The 21,845-nt window shown below is 48.7% G+C and overlaps 1 pseudogene; it reads right to left on the reverse strand.

Annotated features, from left to right (window-relative positions):
- Positions 1–15,823: 15,823 nt before the first annotated feature.
- Positions 15,824–18,873, reverse strand: LOC132226637 (sal-like protein 4; annotated as a pseudogene).
- Positions 18,874–21,845: the final 2,972 nt, after the last annotated feature.

Here is a 21,845-nt window from a genome sequence, read left to right on the forward strand (position 1 = left end):
TTCTCCTTGTCAATTTCATTTTGTATTTTTAAGACAATGAGGATTTCAAAACGCTACAAATGAAAAGTGTCTCGTTTCTGGCAATTAGTATAGTTTGGGTACATTAAGTTTCTACATTTCTCAGGAAAAACTAGTTTATATAAACTTAAGTCACTGTATCTACACTAATAAAAGAGAAAAATGGTAATTGGCGTACGAGCTACCCTTTTCATTGGCTAATCAGGGCTATATGCAAATTAACTGCCAACTAAGATTGGCAGTTAACTGCCAACAAGATGGCGGTTAATTTGCATATGTAGGCACAATGCCGGGAGGCGAAAGGGAAAGCAGGAAGAAGCCCCCTGCCACTGACAGTGATCGGAAACGCAGGGGGGAGCTAAGAGCTGGGGGGCAGGGCAAAGGCGGCCCTGGGGCCGCCTTTGCCCTGCCCCCCAGCCATGATCGGAGAATCAGGTGCCTTTGCCGCCCTGGCCAGTGATAGCAGGAAGTAGGGGTGGAGCCAGCGATGGGAGCTGGGCACGGTCGAAGCTGGCAGTCCCAGGAGCTAGGGGTCCCTTGCCTGGGCCTAAAGCGAAGCCCACGATCACGGGGCCACTGCAGCTGCGGGTCCCCGCTGCCTGGGCCGGACGCCTAGGCCAGAGGCGTCAGGCCTGGGCAAGGGGCCGATCCTGCAATTAGAGGGTGATGAGGGTCAACGCCTGAGGGCTCCCAGTATGTGAGAGGGGGCAGGCTGGGCTGAGGGACACTCCCCCCCCCTCCCCACACCCAGTGCACGAATTTCGTGCACCGGGCTCCTAATATATATGTGTGTGTGTGTGTGTGTGTGTATGTATATATATGTGTGTGTGTATATATATACATATATATATATATATATATATATATATATATATATATATATATATATATATATATATATATATGATTACGTGACTATTTTGCTAATGGTTCTGTGGTCTTGTATAAGAGTGGAATGTGAACTTCCCCCATACAACTAGTCTCCTTACAAAGGGTGGCAGGAAACCTGTTACTAGAAATTTAAGTAATGGTAGTAATCAATAAATGACCTATAATAGGAAAAAGTAATCTATTTTTGCATTGATGGGCAAAAAGTTTACGTTATCCTAAGAGTTTACTTCTTTCTCTCCAAGAAATTTATTTCTGTAACCAAGTAGGGCACCATCCAACAATTCTGTTTTGGAGAAAATAACTAGTGCTTACAAAGCTTGCTATTTATCACGTTCTGTTATTTATGAAACAATTCATTTAAACCTTGACATTCCTATGAGCAAGATACATATATCACATTTAACAGATAAGGAGACAGCATAGAAAGTTGTAGAGCTAAGACTGGGAAGTGTGGTTACTACAGCAGTTGAAAGTGCTAACCTTGCCAATGTAGTTCCCCCTTTCGAACCTCCTTGAAAGTTGTGATGCCCAGCAGCACTGCTGCTGCAGTGACTTGGTAGCAGTAGTTACTAAGGTTTAAGGATGGCAATCATGGAGTAAAATACTTTACCAGGGACCCAATATTTTATAATTGATTTGTCAAATTTACTCGCAAACCTCCCTCTCCTTTTATTTTTTAAACTAGTGGCCTGGTGCATGAACTTCGTGCACAGGGCGGGGGGGGGGGGGGTGAGGGGGGCGGGTTGTCCCTCAGCCTGGCCTGCACCCTCTCCAATCTGGGAACCATGAGTGATTGGGCTGTGTCTGGGTTCTCTCCAAGCCCATTGTCTGATGTGTATGCCATTCTATGGTGTTTATTTATACAAGCCTTGTAAACACATTTTAGTATCTGGAATGACTAGTCATCATCTTATTTTTCAAGGTTTTCCTGTCATAGGTCATTTATTGATTTCAAGGACATCCCTCTCACAATCCAGGACCTCTGGCTCCTAACTTGGGAGTGCCAGTGGGTCTTTCTTAATTTTTTTTAAGGGCAAAAGTCTATGATTTTTTAAAAATATATTTTACTGATTTTTTACAGAGAGAAAGGGAAAGGGATAGAGAGTTAGAAACATCGATGAGAGAGAAACATCAATTCAGCTGCCTCCTGCACACTCCCTACCGAGGATGTGCCCGCAACCAAGGTATATGCCCTTGACTGGAATCGAACCTGGGACCCTTCAGTCTGCAGGCTGACGCTCTATCCACTGAGCCAAACCAGTCAGGGCAAAAGTCTATGATTTTTAATTAAACCTGAAAAACTGTCAGGGACAGGAATGACAGGACCCATCCTAGGTGGATGGGATCCTGGGGGTGGGGAGTGGGGAACATTGTTGACACAGTTGTCAGAATTCAAATGGGGTCTGTGGATTGAACCTTAATACCATTTGAATGGAGATTTCTTCACGTGGTTGGGTAGAGAATTGTTATGTAGGAGTGTCTGCTTTTGGCAAATACACGGTGTATCTGGGCATCCTGTCGTGTAGAGCATGCGCTCAAACAGTTCAGAAAAAGACTGGAGGAAATGGGCATATGTGTGTATAAATGCACACACACAGTCTAACCTTAATATTTTCGACTCCACCTTTGTGCACCTGCCTACTTGCTAAGTTCTGTAACTCCAGAATCAAGGCTTGCAGAGCTTCCTCAGCCATTGGGCCATGGCCAGGGTGCGGGAACCCTACAGACAGACCCGCAGGCACAGTTCCAGCTGAGGACAACAGGTGCCACTGTTTTCTTGTTTCCGCTCCAGTATGTGAACTGGGGTCTGTTTCGCTACGGGTTCCGCTGGGGCTTTGGCATTTCTGTGCTTCCTGGTGGTGTAAGGCTGTGTGGGATGGCCAAGCTGGTTCTCCAGTGGCTGCCGGTTCCCTGAGCCCAAGAATGCAGTAAAATATGGAGAAAAGATTGCATCGTAAGCAAGTTCAGGTTGCCCCATTTCAACCTTAAGGAATCAATAGCACCCATCACATACGGTGTCATTTCAACAGAAACACAGAGAGCGCTGCCCCAAGCACGCAAGGTGCTGGCTCATGGGCCCACAGACCAGCAGCGATGGCCACTTGTGGGTGGTGATGTGAAGTCCTGATTCTGAGGTAACGCCCAGGGTGAGTCCAACTGCCACGGCCACGTCCGGGCCTACGCCCCATAGTGTAGCCTGTGGTTGGGCACTGACAGGCAGCTTGAGGAACTGACATAGCCATGTCAGTACTGCCGCAGTTTATGCACATTTAAACCATCCAAGTTCTTCTGGAAAGAAGGGCTTTTTCTCCCACTCTGGACAGCCACGCTCTCCCGGCGGCGCCCGAGACCTGGGGCCTACCTGGCACCCCAGCCTTGCTGACCCTGTGAGCCAGTGTCCTAACAGCTGCGGCCCTCTGCGCAGCCCGCCGGCGCCGTCCAACACGGTCTGTCCATCTGCATGGCCCACGAGGCTGTCCAGCCACATGCGCTTGGGCTGCTCCCGCCCAGACTCCGCTTTCCCATGCCTGGCGGTGGGCCCAGTGTGCCTGCGCAGAGCTCCCACCCAGACTCTGCTTTCCCACGGCTGGCGGTGGGCCCAGTGTGCCTGCGCAGAGCTCCCACCCAGACTCTGCTTTCCCACGGCTGGCGGTGGGCCCAGTGCACATGCGTGGAGCTCCCACCCAGACTCCGCTTTCCTGTGCATGGCGGTGGGCCCAGTGCACATGTGCAGAGCTCCCGCACAGACTCCGCTTTCCCACACCTGTCGGTGGGTCCAGTGTGCCTGCACAGAGCTCCCGCCAGGACCAGTCATCTGTCTGGTCGTGACGGTCCTAGTCTGTTATTAGTATAGATTACAAAAGTAATGTATGTTTATTGGAAGGGAAAATATAGAAATACCAACACTTTGGATCATCCATCTTCATACTTGGTAATAACTACAAACATTTTCATATTTTTATGCATATGGACTGTAAGAAATAAAAGTGGGATTCTATTTGATCTATTTTTACTTAATGTTTAGTGAGCCTTTTTTCCATCTTACAGTTTTTGACAATTTTTGGATAGCCATGTAATATTACGATTTAATTTTTTTGTATTTGTTTTCTTTTTTCACCAATCTTTAGATGTTGAGGTCATTTGTAATGTTTTATTATTGTTAGTTGCACTACAGGGATTATTCCTGTTGATAAATTTTTGCACAGATGCAGGTCTTATTTCCTGGGAGTTGAATTGCTGGGTCAAAGGATATGTACTTTTAAAAATTATTAATAATTGCAAATTGACTTTAAAACTTTTTAAAACTTAAGCTACTGAAGGTTTTACCTTTGGTTCTCCTTGAGAGTTGTTGAATGCTTGTTAACTCTTATTAGTTTAATATTTATATTTGTCTTAGAAAAAGTTACTATGTTTTAAATAGTGTTTATTGTGTCGGACCAGCACAGCCAAGGATTCAGTGAGCCTGATGGGGGGTGGAGGAGGTCCGCGAAGGATTAAAGAAAAGACAAAGAGAAAATAGCTGGGCTCAGTGAGTCTTCTGTGCCTGGCTGAGGCCACAGAGAAGGATCCAGCCAGTAAGCTGAGGCTTTATTTTATAGTCAGAGTAAAACAAGGTAGTGGTCACCATAGTTACAATGTTCTTGTGAGTTTCACTTGTTTTGGCAGCACTTGGTGCATCTCCCACAGCCCATTAGCTACCCAGGAAGGATCTGGGGCGTGGCCATAAGGTCAAGCTTAATTGTGCTAAGAGGGCTCTTCCCTCTAAGCTGGGACTTGTTTGCAGCTCTGCCACAGGTCAATCTGAGGCTTAACTCTATAGCCACTCCTACAGTTTATAATACACTAGCCTTGTCAAGAACAAAATGTTCCTGAACTCTCACCAACACGAGGTAGTAGCATTGATGGAGGAAAACTCTTAGCTGTGTTTGTTTACACTTTCATGATTACTAGCAAGATTGGATATTTTATATAACTTTATTGGCCAATTGAGATTTTCTGAGGAACTGCCTATCCATCCTTTACTTGTTATTGTTCATTCAAGGATTTTTAGATTTCTGCTTAGTGCTAATGCACTGTTCTAACCTTAGAGATAAGGTAGTAAAAAAAAAAAAAAAAAAAAAAGTTAAAAAAAAAATTTTGCCCTTTAGGAGTTACACCTTTTTTAAAAAAATTTTTTAAAATATATATCATTGATTTTTTACAGAGAGGAAGAGAGAGAGCGAGAGAGAGAGAGAGAGAGTTAGAAACATCAATGAGAGAGAAACATTGATCAGCTGCCTCCTGCACACCTCTCACTGGGGATGTGCCTGCAACCAAGGTACATGCCCTTGACTAGAATCGAACCTGGGAGCTTTCAGTCCGCAGGCCAACGCTCTATCCACTGACCCAAACCAGTTAGGGCAGGAGTTTTACCTTCTAAACAAGGAGATACTTTTATAATATTAGGTGGTAATGGGAGATGCGTACAGTCAGTTCTTGTTTTTTTGTGGTAGTTCTGTTAAATTCACCGTTAACGCTGAAACATTGCTCCTAGGGGAAATAGAAGGTTTTTGTGAGCCTCTAGTCAACATTTTTGTCAACTTATCAACAAATAAGCTTGTTGTGAGTTTCTGTTTAAAGAGACCTTATGGAATACAGTGGTTCCTTCCCAACCTACAGATAGTACCAACCTCTATATGGACCTTTTTCCTATACATACAACCTATGATAAAGTTTATGGCTTCTCTAGCACTTCTGAATTGCAGCATCACTGCTTTTGCACTTTGGGGTCATTTACACTAATAAAGACAAAGATGCTAATTGACCATACCTTGGCTATGCCCAAGCTACACCCACCGGCCACTCAGAGTGACTATATGCAAATTAACCCAACCAAGATGGCGGCCGGCAGCCACAGAGCTGGAGCAAGCAGGAGGTTTGGTTGCCTTGGCAATGGAGGAAGCTCCCTGGCAGGCTGTGGCCTCTGCAAAAGGCAATTATAGAAGCTAAATAAATCCCAAATACCTGCTTCTAGACAGCCTCCACTGGGAACTTGGGTGGCTGGGGGCTGTGGCCAGCCTGCAAACAGCCCTCAGCCCCTCACCCAGGATGGCTACACCCTCATAGAGTGAGGGTCCCTGCTGGGGGGCTTGGCCAGCCTGCAAACAGCCATCAGCCCCCCACCCAGGCTGGCCCCCGCCTCATGGTGTGAGGATCCCCTCTGGGGGGTGTGGCCAGCCTGAAAACAGCCCTCAGCCCCTCACCCAGGCTGGCCAGGCACCCCAGCAGGACACCCACCCTGATCTGGGACAGCCTTCAGGGCAAACCAGCCGGCCCCCACCCATACACCAGGCCCAGCCGTGGGCAAACTACGGCCCACGGGCCGGATACGGCCCGTTTGAAATGAATAAAACTAAAAAAAAAAAAAGACCGTACCCTTTTATGTAATGATGTTTACTTTGAATTTATATTAGTTCACACAAACACTCCATCTATGCTTTTGTTCCAGCCCTCTGGTCCAGTTTAAGAACCCATTGTGGCCCTTGAGTCAAAAAGTTTGCCCACCCCTGACCAGGCCTCTATCCTATATAATAAAAAGGTAATATGCAAATTGACCCTAACAGCAGAAGACTGGGAATGACTGGTCACTATGACACACACTGACCATCAGAGGGCAGACGCTCAATGCAGGAGCTGCCCCCGGTGGTCAGTGCACTCCCACAGGGGGAGCTCTGCTCAGCCACAAGCCAGGCTGATGGCTGCCAGTATAGTGGTGGTGGTGGGAGCCTCTCCAGCCTCAGCAGTGCTAAGGATGTCTGACTGCAGCTTAGGCCTGCTCCCTGCTGGCAAATGGACATCCCCCGAGGGCTCCCAGGCTGCCAGAGGGATGTCTGACTGCCAGCTTAGGGGAGCAGGCCTAAGCCAGCAGGTGGTCATCCCCTGAGGGGTCCCAGACTATGAGAGGACATAGGCTGGGCTGAGGGACCCCCCCAAGTGCACAAATTTTTGTGCACTAGGCCTCTAGTCTATACTAATAGAAAGGTAATATACTAATTAGACCAGGTTGACCGGACATCTTCTGGACACCTGACTTCCAGACAGTCAGGGGCGACCAGGCTGGCAGGGGGGTAGTTAGGAGGCGACCAGGCCAGCAGGGGGGCAGTTAGGGGGTGATCAGGCTGGCAAGCAGAGGCAGTTAGGGGCAATCAGACAGGCTGGCGAGTGGTTAGGTTGATCAGGCAGGCAGGCAGGTGAGCAGTTAGGAGCCAGAGGTCCCAGATTGCGAGAGGGGTCCTGGATTGGAGAGGGTGCAGGCTGGGCTGAGAGACACCCCGCCCCCCCCCCCGCATGAATTTCGTGCACCGGGCCTCTAGTATTAAATAAAAGTTTCCTTGCCCTGACCAGTTTGGCTCAGCGGATAGAGCGTCGGCCTGCGGACTCAAGGGTCCCGGGTTCGATTCCGGTCAAGGGCATGTGCCTTGGTTGCGGGCACATCCCCAGTGGGGAGTGTGCTGGAGGCAGCTGGTCGATGTTTCTCTCTCATCGATGTTTCTGGCTCTCTAATCCTCTCCCTTCCTCTCTGTAAAAAATCAATAAAATATATTAAAATAAATAAATAAATAAATAAATAAATAAATAAAAGTTTCCTCTAACATAAACACTTCGATACCAAGACAGTTGATCTGATAACTGAGATGACTAAGTGACTGATGGGTGGGGCATAGAAATACTGGACAAAGGGAGGATTGATGTTCTGATCAGGATGGAGTGGGATGGTGCAAGATTTCATCAAGCTACTCAGAGCAGCATGCAATTTAAAAAGTATAAACTTTAATTCTGGAAATTTATAATTTTGGACCATAGGTAACCACAGAAAGTGAAAACACAGATAAGGTAAGATTGTGGGGGAGGGGGTGAGATTAATGTATATGTTGTTCATTAACATTGACACAAACCCAGTAGCACTGTACCTGGTGTGAACAAAGCTTGTCTAATTTTTTCTGTATTTTCTCTATCAGGCACGTCACACCTCGCACTTAGAAACACTGGACAGCACTTTAGCACTACACTTGGGAGTCATTTTAAACAGTGGAATCACCAACAAAAAAAACACAAAGAAGTGAAAAATGTGACAAAATATACTGTAAACAGAAAAGTATAAGAACTTGTTAGGTCAGCATGCCAACCCTCACGGTGGGAACTTCCTCAGCTCATGCCCCCCGCCCCTCATTAAACACCTGTATAAAAAGGAGCCCCCCCCCTCCCCTGTTGGCGAGAATTCACTGGCCCTGCCTTTGGGGCTCATGGATTTCGCCTGGGAATGCAGATTAAACCTTTCCTTTTCTTTCTTCTCTGGCTGACTCAACTCTCTTTGTTTTCCTGCTTCACTAACTTTACATTTGGTGCCGAAACCTGGGTGGTGCAGCACTCCATTTGGCCGACCCTCCACGGCTCCGGGTGCCCTCCTCTCCCTCCTTGTGGCTCAGGACCCCTCAGGACCACATTTCCTCGGCTTAGCAGCTCTCTTTCCTTAGCTTGGCAGCTTTCCCAGTTTGGCAACATTAGTGGTAAGTCTTGCCCTATGTCGATCCCTGAGGTCGCCCTCCGGTGTCTGTCTGTAAAACGCAGCCACGTCAGAGATTGCCCCATTCTCCGGACCCTTCCAGGCAGGGCTCCTCTGGACCCCAGAAGATAGCGGAGATGTCCCTATCCTCCCCGGTTCCTCCATCCGTCCAGAGCCCTAGCCAAACCTCTGGGACACTGGCCCTTTGGACCCGGCTACTGGCCTCGGGTATCGAGCATGGGGAATCGAAATTCCAAACCTGATCCGAGCACACCTCTAGGGTGCCTGCCCGCCAACCTGGCTAAACACTAGGCCTGCCCCGGACCTGTGTCCTAAATGCCTCATTTATTTCTGTAACGTAGCATGGCCTCAGTATGAAAACGGAAACTTTGACTTTACCATCCATACTGATCTCAGTAATTTCTGCCGACGGACCGGGAAATATGCCCAAGTCTCTCTCTCTCTGTCTGCATCCCCGTCCCTTCCCCCAAAGTCCCTCCTGCCTTGCCGTCCCCACCCTCTCCTCCTCCCTCCACTCCCCCCCTCTGGCAACGCCTTCTCCTGTACCTGCTGACCTCCCACCTCTTCTGCCCACTGCCAGGACCACTGCAAGCTCAACTGCCAGGCGACCCCACCATCCCCCACCCCCGCGGCCATTGCAGGAGCCAGAAACTCAAGTTGCTGGGCAACCCCCTCCCCCCCCCCCCACCTGCTTCCCCAGTCAGTAAACACACGTGTTCGCAGCCACCCCCGCCATGCCCCCCCCCGCCCCCGCCCCCGCCCCCGGAGGTTGCAGCATCTGAGGGCGATTGAAAAGCGGCTGGGGTCCTTCTCCGCCAACCTCACTGCGTTCGTCAAGAAATTCTGATACCTCTCCTGGGCCTGCCCAGGATCATTCATCTCCACCTCTCCTGCTCCTGCCCCCGCCCCCCTTACAACCCTGCCATAGAAACCTGTGCCCCACACTGTACCCTCTGAGAATTCTAAGTGCTCGCCTTCCCCTGTGTGCTCCGCCGAATCTCTGCCTCCATGACTGCTAGCAATTGAATTCACAGGTGGCCAGCCAGTTCCCTTTGTGAGAGGTTGCAGCTGAGAAGGATATTATCTGAGTAGCCATTCTCTCTCACTTTCTGATCTTCCTCAAATTGAAAAAATGCCTTGGCTCTTTCTCTTCAGACCCTCTTAACCAGCAGCCACCTTCTCCCTTATCCCTGAGAGCCCAAATCCTGAGAACGTGAGCTCCAAAACAGCCTTTCCCAACTAACACTCATTCTCAGGCCACCCAAAGACTGCCTTCCTCAACAGCCTCCTCCATTTCTGCATCCATTCTACCCCTGAGGAGGCAGCAGAAACTGAGGGCATAGTCCAAGTCCACACCCCATTCTCTCCTTCCAGCTCCTAGCCACCCACTTCATTTCGCAGTTGGCCCCAGATATTTGGGAAAAAATTTAAAAAGGCTGAGAATAGCTCCCAGATCCTGGTCCAAGATCTAGTGAACATGGCCTTTAAAGTTTTAATGCCTGTGAGGAGCAGGCAGAGTCATATCGAGAGGCCCGCCTTCGACAGAAGGTAGACCTGCAAACTCAAGTCCTGGTTGTGGCTCTGCGGCCGACGGCAGCCACCCATGACCTCAAGGGGGCTGTGCATGGTGGGGGTGCAAGGACAAACACCACCCAGAGAATGCTTCAAATGTGGAAATGAACGCCTCTGAGCAAAGCAGGGCCCCCAGCCCCGGGCTCCAACCAAGTCCTGCCCGGCGTGTGGTCAAAGCGGTCACTGGAAAAGTGACTGCCCCTGGAAAAGTGGCGGGCCCTCTGCACCCCTGCATGGAGGGGCTGTCCTTCTAGGTCATGACCCGCTCCTGGCCATGCTGGGACTGGACGAAGACTGAAGGAGCCTGGACTTGACGACCCCCCATCACCCTCACTGAGCCCAGGGTCACGCTGAAGGTAGTGGGTATGCGGGTCTCCTTCCTGGTCGACAGGGGGGCTACCTTCTCTGTCCTGCCCTCCTTTTCAGGGCCCCTTTTTCCTTCCACAATCTCAGTCATGGGTATTGACGGCAAATTCATCTGCCTGCTGACCACCAGACTCCTACCCTGTCTCCTTGATGATAGCCCTATAACCCACTTGTTCTTAGTCATGCCTTCATGCCCCGTGCCCCTTTTAGGACAAGATATTCTCACCAAACTAGAGGCCACTCTGCAGCTCACTCGGGGCCCTTCAGCCTCCTTGCTCCTTCTGCTTCTGGCCCCCTCCACGAGGACGCCAATCCCCCACTACCATGCGTCCCCTTATGGGGCCCAGTTGTCCCAGACCACAGTCACCTACCTCAGTTTCGCTCTCTCACCCCACAGGGCTGCGCCATTCCTTGGACTGTGGATGCCTTATCTCCTTATCACCTCTGTGACTGTCCCCTCCTCTGAACAAGAAATGTTCTCCTTCCTCAGGCTCACTAGGTGCTCTCACCTCTGGGTTCACAACAGTAGTCTTCTTGCAAAGCTCTTCTATGACGTGACATGGCGAAGGGACCCCCTCACTGAGCCCAGTAGATCCCATGGCCAACTTTAATGGGCATTAAAGGGCATCCCCTTTAATTCCCTTAAAACTGCTTTGACCTCGGTGCCTTCTTGCCCCCCTGCCCTCCCCCACTCCACCCTTCCTAAAGGAAACTTCCTTGACTGCACAGGTTTACTCAACAGTCCGGCTATTATCAGAAACTGAGATCATTATCTCTAGGGAAAAATGCGGCAGCTTTAAAATCCAGTGGCTAGAGGCTTGGAAACAGGGGAGCCTGCTCCCTCTCTCCCCCTGCCCCCCACCCCCTGCCTTTTCTCCAGCCTCATATCCAGGTCCCTGGATTCCACTGCTCCTTTCCTTCCCTTTCTCTTTTCCCTTGGATAACAGTGCATTCTAACATTCCCTCTCACTTTCACTGCAATACCTACCTCTCTCAGGCTCACCAAATGCCTCCCACCATCCTCAAAGAGGACTCAGCGACACCATCCAGAACCTGATGACCTATCATTCCTCATAGGCTCTTACCTGGCAAAGGACCCTCCAATTTTTACTCTGGAAGAAGCTCAGGTTTTTAATATTTTAGGTGAAATGGACATGGAATGATAAGGGAGTCATCAATTCTACTGTCTGGGATGGGAAATCCTCTAGTGTCACTCTCTATTTACGAACCCTGGAACTACTCCTTTGCCCACCCTCATCAACACAACTTTCCATCTACTCTCTAACATCATTCCCTCATTCTCTATATCCTGCTGGATTGCCGGGGTCCAACCCCAGCAGGTCCAGGGGTTCCCAAAGGTGTGGATGGAGTCGGCGAAGAAGGAATGACACGGAGACAGCGTTCAGTTGATCAGCAGCCTAGCCAGGATCTCCAGCCAAGTTCTGGTCTCGATCTCCAGAGAGGTTCTGCTTAGGTTCTCCAGCCAGGTTCGGTCCAGGTTCTCCAGTCAGGTTCAGTCACCAGGTTCTAGTCAGGTTCTCTTGCCATGTTCTATAGTCAGGTTCAGTCCAGGATCTTTTGCCATGTTCTCTCCAGCGAAGTTCTTCTGTCTCCAGAGAATGTTCTGTGTAGGTTCTGTGCCTAGGCTCTGTCTCTCTTGGTCCTGTCTTCCAAGCCCTGTGTTCTAAGTTCTGTGTCTTTCTGTCTTCTGAATTCTGTCTCATGAGTTCTGTCTCTGTCTTGTTACATCTGTATTTATACCAGTTGATTCAATCCTATCAATCTCTATTCCAAAGGTTAGGGCGTTTCTTATCTCCATACCAGGGAGTAAAGATTATGTAGCTTAAGCATGATTGTTCATAGTTAAAATGATTAATTACCCGCCTGGCACTTAGTTAAGAGGTTTTATTCCCTCCCTAACTTCAGGGGAAAATCCCTACCTGGGGATTCAACCTTTCTCGGAGAGGTGACCTTGGTTAAAACACAGCGCCAAGAAGGTGAGCAAACATATTAAGAACCGTATGCCATATATGCCAGGTCCCTTGAAACAGCAAGGATGGACCGGCTCCCGGCACTGGATTTGTCTATCACTGGCTCGAACCCTCATCATAGTCACTCAATTCCAACCTATTGGACCATCTAACTAAACTCTCTTTCTAGAAATGCGCATCTCCTGGCCAAAACTCCTGCTCATGGTCCTGACCAGAATCCGGGCTACACCAAGGAGCCCACCTTCTTAAGCCCTTTTTAACTCCTATATGGGAGACCCTTCTTGCTCAACCACTGTCTTCCTACTGATCCTCCTCCCCTGGGTAAGTATCTCCCATGTCTGTCCTTACTCAGGCTGCTGCTCTGAGGACACACAGACAGGTTTTTGCCCAAGCCAGAGCCGACCGACCAGGGCTCGCGAGGACCAGCCCTTCACCCTGGTGACTCAGTCCTCCTTAAGAATCTACATCCAAAAAAAAGCAACCATGTTTGTTACATTTGTTGCTTGGTGCTAAAAAAAAAAAAAAATCTACATCCAAAAGCCTTGGAGCCTAGGTGGACGAGACTGCACACTGTAATCCTCACAACCCCCACTGCGGCCAAGCTGCTTGGCGACCCATCATGGCACCACCTCTCCAGACTCAAGAGGACCCCGGAGCAGCATGACTTCTATAAATATGAGGTGTTGGGCCCCACTAAGGTCTGCCTTAGTCGCCCTCCCCCTCCTCCTTCTCCTGGCCCTGAGTAACCTCCACCCACCTCCACCCACTTATCTGTGGAGATTCAAGGTCCATGATGACTCCTGAAACTCCAGAGCCCGCCCTGCCCCCACGGATATGCTACCAGACCACTAATCTGATAACTGGGGGACGAGTCACTTGGAACTGTACCCAAAACCACAACGCAGCCAGTCTCACCAAGGCCAGCCTGGGTACCTTCTTTTGGTGCAACAGCACCTTAAGCAACTGCATAAACTCCTCTGATCCTGGTCCTTGCTTCATAGTCACAGTAGTTCCCCAGCTAACCTTGTATGGAGAGTTGGAGCTCGCCTGGCTGCTCCCTTCATCCCGCCCCCGGGCCCGCCATGTTAGGGGTGAGTATCACTGCCTCGGTAGGCCTCGCCAGGGGGGCCCTCAGGAACAGTCTGGTCTCTGCTCAGGATTTCATGACAAGCTCCAGTTAGCTCTGGAGTCTAATACCGCCTTTTTAGCCTCCCTACAGAGGCAGGTAACATCAGTAGCCCTACAGAACCAGCGTGCCTCAGACCTTCTGACTGCAGAAAAAGGAAAAACCTGCATATTCCTTCAGGAGGAATGCTGCTACTAAATCAATGAGTCCAGAGTAGTGGAGCAAAACATGCAGAAGAACTACATGCAAGACACTCCCGGGACAGCTCTCTTTTCAGCTGGTTCCAAAGCCCCTTAGCTACCTGGGTCCTACCCATGATAGGGCCCCTGATTCTCATCTGTGTTTTTTTTCTCTTAGCCCCCTGCCTCCTCAAGTTCATCTGCTCCCGGATCGTGGAGATGTCACGGGTGACTGTAAATCAGCTCCTGCTCCATCCCTACACTCGGCTACCCTCTGACCTGCCTCTGCCTGACCCTTTAAATCGCCCCCCTCGTCGTCGTTGTCGTTGTCGTCCCTGGTCAGCTGGAAGTAGTCAGAACAAACTGGCGCCCCCATCATCAAAAGGCTGGGATGTTAGATCAACATGCTGACCCCTGCAGCGGGAACTTCCTCAGCTCATGCCCCCCGCCCCTCATTAAACACCTGTATAAAAAGGAGCCCCCCCTTCCCTGTTGGCACGAATTCACTGGCCCTGCCTTTGGGGCTCATAGATTTAGCCCGGGGATGCAGATTAAACCTTTCCTTTCCTTTCTTCTCTGGCTGACTCAACTCTCTTTGTTTTCTTGCACCACTAACTTTACAGAACTAAAACAAAGGCAGTGTTGGCTTGTTAGACCTCAGCTAGGAACAGAAGTGTTGGGCAACTCAACATTTTTCTAAATTTTGGAAAGGCAAATTTACAAATATAAAATCTGCAAATAATGACATCACATGGCCTTATTGATAAGAAAAGTGGATGGTGAATTGGGAGGACTATTTTAGACCCAGTGGACTTGGAAGGATTCTTGGAGGTGGGGACTTTGAGCAGGGACTTCAATGAAGTTAAGGAGTTGCCTCTGTGACTGGGATGAAGAGAACAAAAGTTCTGAGGAATGAAAGTACTTAGCATGAATGAAGACAGGGAAGAGGCCAGTGTGGTTAAGCAGAGTGAGCAAGGGAAGAGTTAGAAAATGAGGTTAAAGAGGTTAATGGAAACCAGATCTATGGCTCTGTGGGCCATATTGAGGCCCCTCTCTGCACATGAGAATCATGGGAAGCCACTGGTGGTTTCAGGCAAGCGAGTAACATGATCTAGTCTGAGTTTTAAAAGGATCACTGGAGTGTGAAACATGACTACAATTGGTCAGAGTAGATGCACTCTAGTCTCCTTAGAGTTGGGGGGGCCTGAGAGGGGTTGATAACTGTGGAGGTGTGAGAAAGTAGTTGGATTACTCTCATTTGCATTTCAAAGAGCCAACAGGATGTGCTGATGGGTTGGATGTGGGGTAGAAAGAACAATCAAAGATCAATCTCAGGTTTGGGGGGGATTTGTTTTTGGAGGGGGGTATCCAAAATTTATTTTCCAACTGTCAGCATCAGCAGGTTTCTCCATAGATCATACATTCACAAGGTATAACAGTGAGAAAGAATCCAGTGTGTCCTCTAACTATATCTACTTCACAGTGTAAACAGATACTAGTATTGTGTTCACTTACAATTCCAGAAGGAAAGGCACAACTTGGGAAATACATATATATTTTTTATCCTAAAGTCAGGTGCAATAACTCAGAGACCAACTTTTGATATGTCTTTTGGTTTTTTAAATCCTCACTTGATATTTTTCCATTGATGTTTAGAGAGAGGGAAAGACAGAAAAATGTCAATGTGAGAAAAGCACATCCATTGGTTGCCTCCTGCACGAGCTCTGACTAGGACCGGGGCTAGGGAGGAGCCTGCAACCACAGTATGTGCCAGAGGTCTGTGCCCTTGATCGGGATCAAACCAGGGACCCTTGGGTTCGCAGGCCGACACTCTATCCACTGAGCCTAACTGGTGAGGGCTTTATATAAGTTTTGATCTACATTTACACACTGATGGGAAAAGACTCCTCCACCCAGAAATTAGGGTCGTTCCTTCTTCCTCCTTTAACAATTAGAGCAAAGTTTCAGCATTTGCTTATTACATACACTTCTTTCAAAAATTAAAATTAAAATTATTAGTCTGTATTTGTTTTGTATGTGTGGGGGTTTTTGTTTGACAAAGCAGCATAGCAACATCGTGATTGTAGGACGAGTCTACGAGTCTACTACGTTGTGTTCACAATTGTAAACATTTGCACATAAGTGAAAAAACAAACAGGAGGAGATGGGTTCTTAAAACAACAACAACAAAAGGCCCAGTTCCAGTGGAGCCATTGGAGAGAGTGGTGTTATTGACTGTGGAGCTGGCCCCCAGGGGACTGGGAGAGTAGGAATGCCTGGGCTCTGGGTCACGGAGATCTGGTTGGTCTTCATGGCCAGGTCACTCAGTTGAGCATGATGGTGTACTGGTTCCACACAACACATTTCACGTTCACTGAAGGGGCCATGATTTCCTTGGGAAACACCTCTGGGACCCTCTTTGTGCCTGTTCCCAGAAGAGTCATGGTGTTCTCAATGGCCAGCTTCCTTCTGCTGTTTTTGGGGCCATGTGTCATATAGTGGACCTTCAAGTTGCCTTTGGTGGTGAAAGCTTGCCCACATATGTTACACACAAAAGATTTCTCCCCACTGTGAGTCAGCTCATGCATCTGGAGGGCACTGGCCAATGAGAAGTTCTTCCCACACCATGTGCAGGCATGCTTCTTGCCCTGGCTATGTGACTGGACCACTAGCAAAGATGCCATGCCTGGAGACATGGTCGCCGGTCCAAATGCACCAGGAACTTTGACTTTGACATAGGTTGTCTGGGCTCAGACAGATGTTGATGGGAGACTGCTCTGGCCTTCCACCTCAGTGTGGCTATTGTCCACGCTGTCTGCTTGCCACCAGCATCAGGAGACTTGGACTTGATGCTTTCTGCTTGGCCATTGGCCGGGGAGAGGACTGAAAGGATGTGTTCTCCAGGATGATTGAACTTTGGCCCTGATACTCCTGATTTCCCGTTACTTAGAAGGAGGAAGAGTCACTGGTCAAGCCGTTGCTCTCCACTGAATCATTTTCTCTGCTGCTGCAGGACCACAGGAGCAGGACCCACCTTCCCCAAGGCATCCGGGAGGGAGGGGGGCATTATGGTGAACCCTGGGGTGTGTGATATGGAGTGGATGCTGGGAAGAGGCATGGGGGCCTTCCAGGAGTTCCTGGGAGCATCCTGGGAGGCAACTTTGTCTACATTGATGCTTTCAATAGTGTCATCGTGACAGATGGCTCTGGTGCTGCCATTCTCACTGACCGTCATCAGCTCAGGATCCATAAAGTCACAGGGACTCTCCAGTGGGGTGTGTTGGGACCTGACCATCATGTGCATCTGAATATGTTGCTGCAACATGACTGCATTGGTAAACTTCTGGCAGATGGGGCATGAATGCTGGTCTTCATGGAGGTGTTGGTTCGATGTGTCTTCAGGTTGCCTTTGGTTGAGAAGGATTGATCACAGATCTTACAGCAGAATCACCTCTCCTCAGTGTGGGTGTGGCAATGCATTTTGAGGGAGCTTTAGCCGCTTAAGACACAGTGGCAAATGATACATTTGTTGGGGTTGGGGTTGGTGGTGGCCTTGCCAATGTTCTCCACCAGCTGCTGCAAGTTGAGGGTTTCTGACCCTAGCTTGGGTGCCCCTTTCCCTTAGAAACTACCAACCCTTGGGAATTATGGTTTGGCCCACCCTGGAGAGTAGGGGTCCATCCTCAATTTCTGGAGAAGGCCCAGGCTGCAGGTCAGTGACCAGTGGGACACCCATTAGGTCCTTGGGGTTAGTCCCCAAAGAGAGAATCTGAGAAAGACCTGCACTGGGTGTCCCTGTGACCAGGACAGGTTTGCTGTCTAGAGAGAGACTCAATTCATCTATGGGGAGAGGTACAGAGAGTGCATAGCGAACACTATTGCCTGCCATCATTTTTTCGTGGAACTTGGCAAACAGTTGGGGTGTGTCTTCCCCTGGGGGTGTCGATGAAAGTGTACCTTGAGGTTGCCCTTAGTGGTGAACCAGTGGCCACAGACAGAGCACCTAAAGGGTCTCTCTCCAGCATGGGGACGGAGGTGGATTTGCAAGGAGTTATCTGTCCCCCAAACCCCTAAAATTTTGCCTTTTAGAGGGTGGCCTCATCTTTGGTTTTGACATCCACTGGAGACACGTTGGGCGGCTTCCCTTTCCCTTTCTCGGAAGGGTCTAACACTACAGTGGAGAAAGGGCTCTAGAAGAGCACAGAGCTTGGGGCTGGGGGTATCAAAGCACCTGGGATGTGGTTTGGGAGCACCCTCGGCCCATCCGGCCTCAGGGCGAAGGACAGCAGCCCTGGGGGCACAGAGCTGGTGGTGGATGAGATGTTTGCCTGAGGTAGCTTGGCTTGTTTCAAGGTGTCCAGAGACAGGCCTTGGCTTCCAGCTTTCTGGCTGCGCAAAACCAAGGCCGCAGTAACCTGCTGGGACACGTGGCTGCCTAAGGTCTTCAGGGTGTCAGCTCTGGCTAGGCCCGCATGTTCACCTGGACGTGGATCTGCTCGGTGAGCTGGATCTGCTATAGCTGTTGCTGCTGAAGACACAGGATCTGTTCCAGGCCCCATAGGATGCTGTGGCAGCGGGCAAGGGGCAGGCAGCATGTCTGCACTCACTGATTCACCGCCACTTTGGTGCCTGATAGTGCTTGAAGAGTGACGTTAGTATTGGCCACTTTGCTTTTGGGTAAATAGCTTAGGTATGGGTGGCAGAGCAGTCTCCATCTTTAAGTACAGGACAGACTCTGCCCCTGGCTTCTCCATGTCCCTGAGATGCCACCATCCTCCCCATGACTATCTTTACTGCTTGAACTGCATGGCTGGTGGCTCAGCCCAGCCCAGGAGAAGTCTTCGTAAGGCACCAGACCCTCACTGTCATTCATAATAAGGACAGGTGGGTGTTTAGTGCAATTGTTCTTATGTTCTAAGAACTCAGAGAGGATGAAGAACTCTCTGTAGCATTTTTCACAGATGTGAGTCTCCTCCTGACGAGACCTCTCTACTGCCATTCAGTTCTCACTCATGTCATCGCCAGTCCCCAGGTGGTTCATTGCTCCCCAGCCGCTGGTGGGCTGGGGCTGCATCTGCAAACTCTGGAGCCACTGCTGCCGCTGCTGTTCACCCTGGTCCTCCTCCAAGTTGATGCGTTGGGTTTCGCCTGTTTGCGCCTCAACATGGGGCAAGCATGGGGGCACCGGGAGAGCCGAGGCTATTTTCCAATCTCAGGTTTTGCTGCCTGACCAAATGGGTTGTCATACTTCCTGAAATGGAACAGACTTTGGAAGGGAAAAATTTAAAGGAAAGAATTTGACCTTGGATATGTTAAGTGTAAGATTCTTATTAGACTTCCAAATGGAGATAATTTTTTAGGAAGATGGAGCTGCAACACAGGCCCAGGAGAGAAGTGGACACTGGAGGTACTCTTTCAGGGATTAGGAATGCATGATCGCATTTAATGCCATGATATCGGATCGGGTCATGTAGAAGGTTAAGATAGGTCTGGGGAACAAGAGGGGCAGTAGGAGGAAGCCAGGTAAGTGGGGTGTCCTGAAAATCAAGCAAAGAAAGTTTTTTTTAAAGGAGGGATTGATGCTGACCTGTCAGATGCTGCTGAGAGGTAGAGTGACATGGGGACTGGAAAGTGACCGTTGGCTTCGGTAACAGGGAAGACTTTGATGACTTAGCAATGACAGTTCAGGGGTGCTGTGAGGATACGTGAGTGGGTTCAAGAGCAAAGGGATGGTGAGAAAGTGCCGATACTAGTAGACTCATGCTTTTGAAACACTTATCTGATGCCTGGTGAGGGAATGGAAGGTCAAGGGTTTTTTGTTCTTTTTTGTAAGATGAGAGATGTCACAATATGTTTATGTCTGAAACTGAATGATCCATGGAGAGACAAAGAGATGTTGTGAATGAGAGAAGGGACAGTCACAGGAGCAAATTTTTCCAGGGATGGGTTCCAGTATAAAAGAGGAGGAGGGTGTGACCTTAAGAAACCAGAAGAGTTTACTCATTTTAATACTAGGTACAGGTGTTAGGAGATTTGATGATAGAGTATGAGAAAGGTCTGGTGATTATTTTCTCAGAGATATAGTGAAATTATCAGCTGAGAGTGTGAGGGGAGGAGGAGTTGAAGATTGGGGAAAAGAGGTTTGAAGTATTAGTTTCAAGAGCTAACTGAATAGGGACATGCAATAGGCTTGCTGGATAGTTCTGAGAACCCACCAGAGGTTTATGGTCATACGTTTAGTGAAAACCATCTAAAATAGTTGTTTATTTTTCTCCAATCATGTTTGCTTCTCATGCTCAGGACAGTTGGAAAAAGAGGGAAGTTGGATTCAGCCAAAGTTAAAGGTATTGTCAGATGAATGGGACAGAAAGAGAAAAGGAATTACGGTATTATGCAAGGAAGATGATTATAGTGATGGATAAGGAGGAAAGTAGGAACATGGGATAGGTCATGGTCATTTAAAAAGTGGTGGCAGGAGAACCAAGATGGCGGCATAGGCTAACGCCGGAGTTTGCTGCCTTGAACAACTACTTCAAAAGTGAAACTAAAACACGGAACAGACATCACCCAGAACCACAGGAATGCTGGCTGAGTGGAAGTCCTACAACTAGGAGGAAAGAGAAACGCATACGGACACTCAGAGGAGGCGCAGTGCTGAAGTCAAATTCTGAGGTGCAGAGTGCGCGGAGCGGGCTGGCAGCGGAGGGCGCGGTTGGCGTTTTCAATCGGGAGGGAGTCTCAGGCTCTGAGCTCCAGATACAGGCGAGTCTTTAGGAATTCAGACTCAAACGGAAGAAACAGGACTGTCTGGCTTCGGTCAGAGCGAGTGCAGCTTTCTCTCTGAGCTTTGCAGCGGGTGCTGGGACTCAGAGAGGCAGAGCCCCTGGGGACAGGACTGAGAGCTGCCATAACTGCTCTCTCCGGCCCACCCTGTTGATCCTGTGAGACCCGCCCCGCCCAAGCCCTGCACAGAGGCATTTGCCGGATAGCCTCAGGCAAAGGCTAGATTAGCACCTCCCTAGAGGACAGAAGTTCTCTCACTGCTGACACAGCTGATCCTCACAGCCACTTGGCCTGGAGGTCAAACCCTCCCTGTTTTTTTGCTTCAACAATCAAGGTTTAACTATAAGACTGCGAACAAAGACCACTAGGGGGTGCACCAAGGAAGCATAACAAAATGCGGAGACAAAGAAACAGGACAAAATTGTCAGTGGAAGATATAGAGTTCAGAACCACACTTTTAAGGTCTCTCAAGAACTGTTTAGAAGCCGCCGATAAACTTAATGAGATCTACAACAAAACTAATGAGACCCTCGATGTTATGTTGGGAAACCAACTAGAAATTAAGCATACACGGACTGAAACAACGAATATTATACAGACTCCCGACAGCAGACCAGAGGAGCGCAAGAATCAAGTCAATGATTTGAAATGCGAGGAAGCAAAAAACATCCAACCGGAAAAGCAAAATGAAAAAAGAATCCAAAAATGCGAGGATAGTGTAAGGAGCCTCTGGGACAGCTTCAAGCGTACCAACATCAGAATTATAGGGGTGCCAGAAGATGAGAGAGAGCAAGATATTGAAAACCTATTTGAAGAAATAATGACAGAAAACTTCCCCCACCTGGTGAAAGAAATGGACTTACAGGTCCAAGAAGCTCGGAGAACCCCAAACAAAAGGAATCCAAAGAGGACCACACCAAGACACATCATAATTAAAATGCCAAGAGCAAAAGATAAAGAAAGAATCTTAAAAACAGCAAGAGAAAGAAACTCAGTTACCTACAAGGGAATACCCATATGACTGTCAGCTGATTTCTCAACAGAAACTTTGCAGGCCAGAAGGGAGTGGCAAGAAATATTCAAAGTGTTGAATACCAAGAACCTACAACCAAGATTATTTTATCCAGCAAAGCTCTCATTCAGAATTGAAGGTCAGATAAAGAGCTTCACAGATAAGGAAAAGCTAAAGGAGTTCATCACCACCAAACCAGTATTATATGAAATGCTGAAAGGTATCCTTTAAGAAGAGGAAGAAGAAGAAGGTAAAGATACAAATTATGAACAACAAATACACATCTATCAACAGGTGAATCTAAAAATCAAGTGAATAAATAATCTGATGAACAGAATGAACT

This window comes from Myotis daubentonii, chromosome 2 (genome assembly GCF_963259705.1).
Source record: "Myotis daubentonii chromosome 2, mMyoDau2.1, whole genome shotgun sequence".
Taxonomy (NCBI): domain Eukaryota; kingdom Metazoa; phylum Chordata; class Mammalia; order Chiroptera; family Vespertilionidae; genus Myotis; species Myotis daubentonii.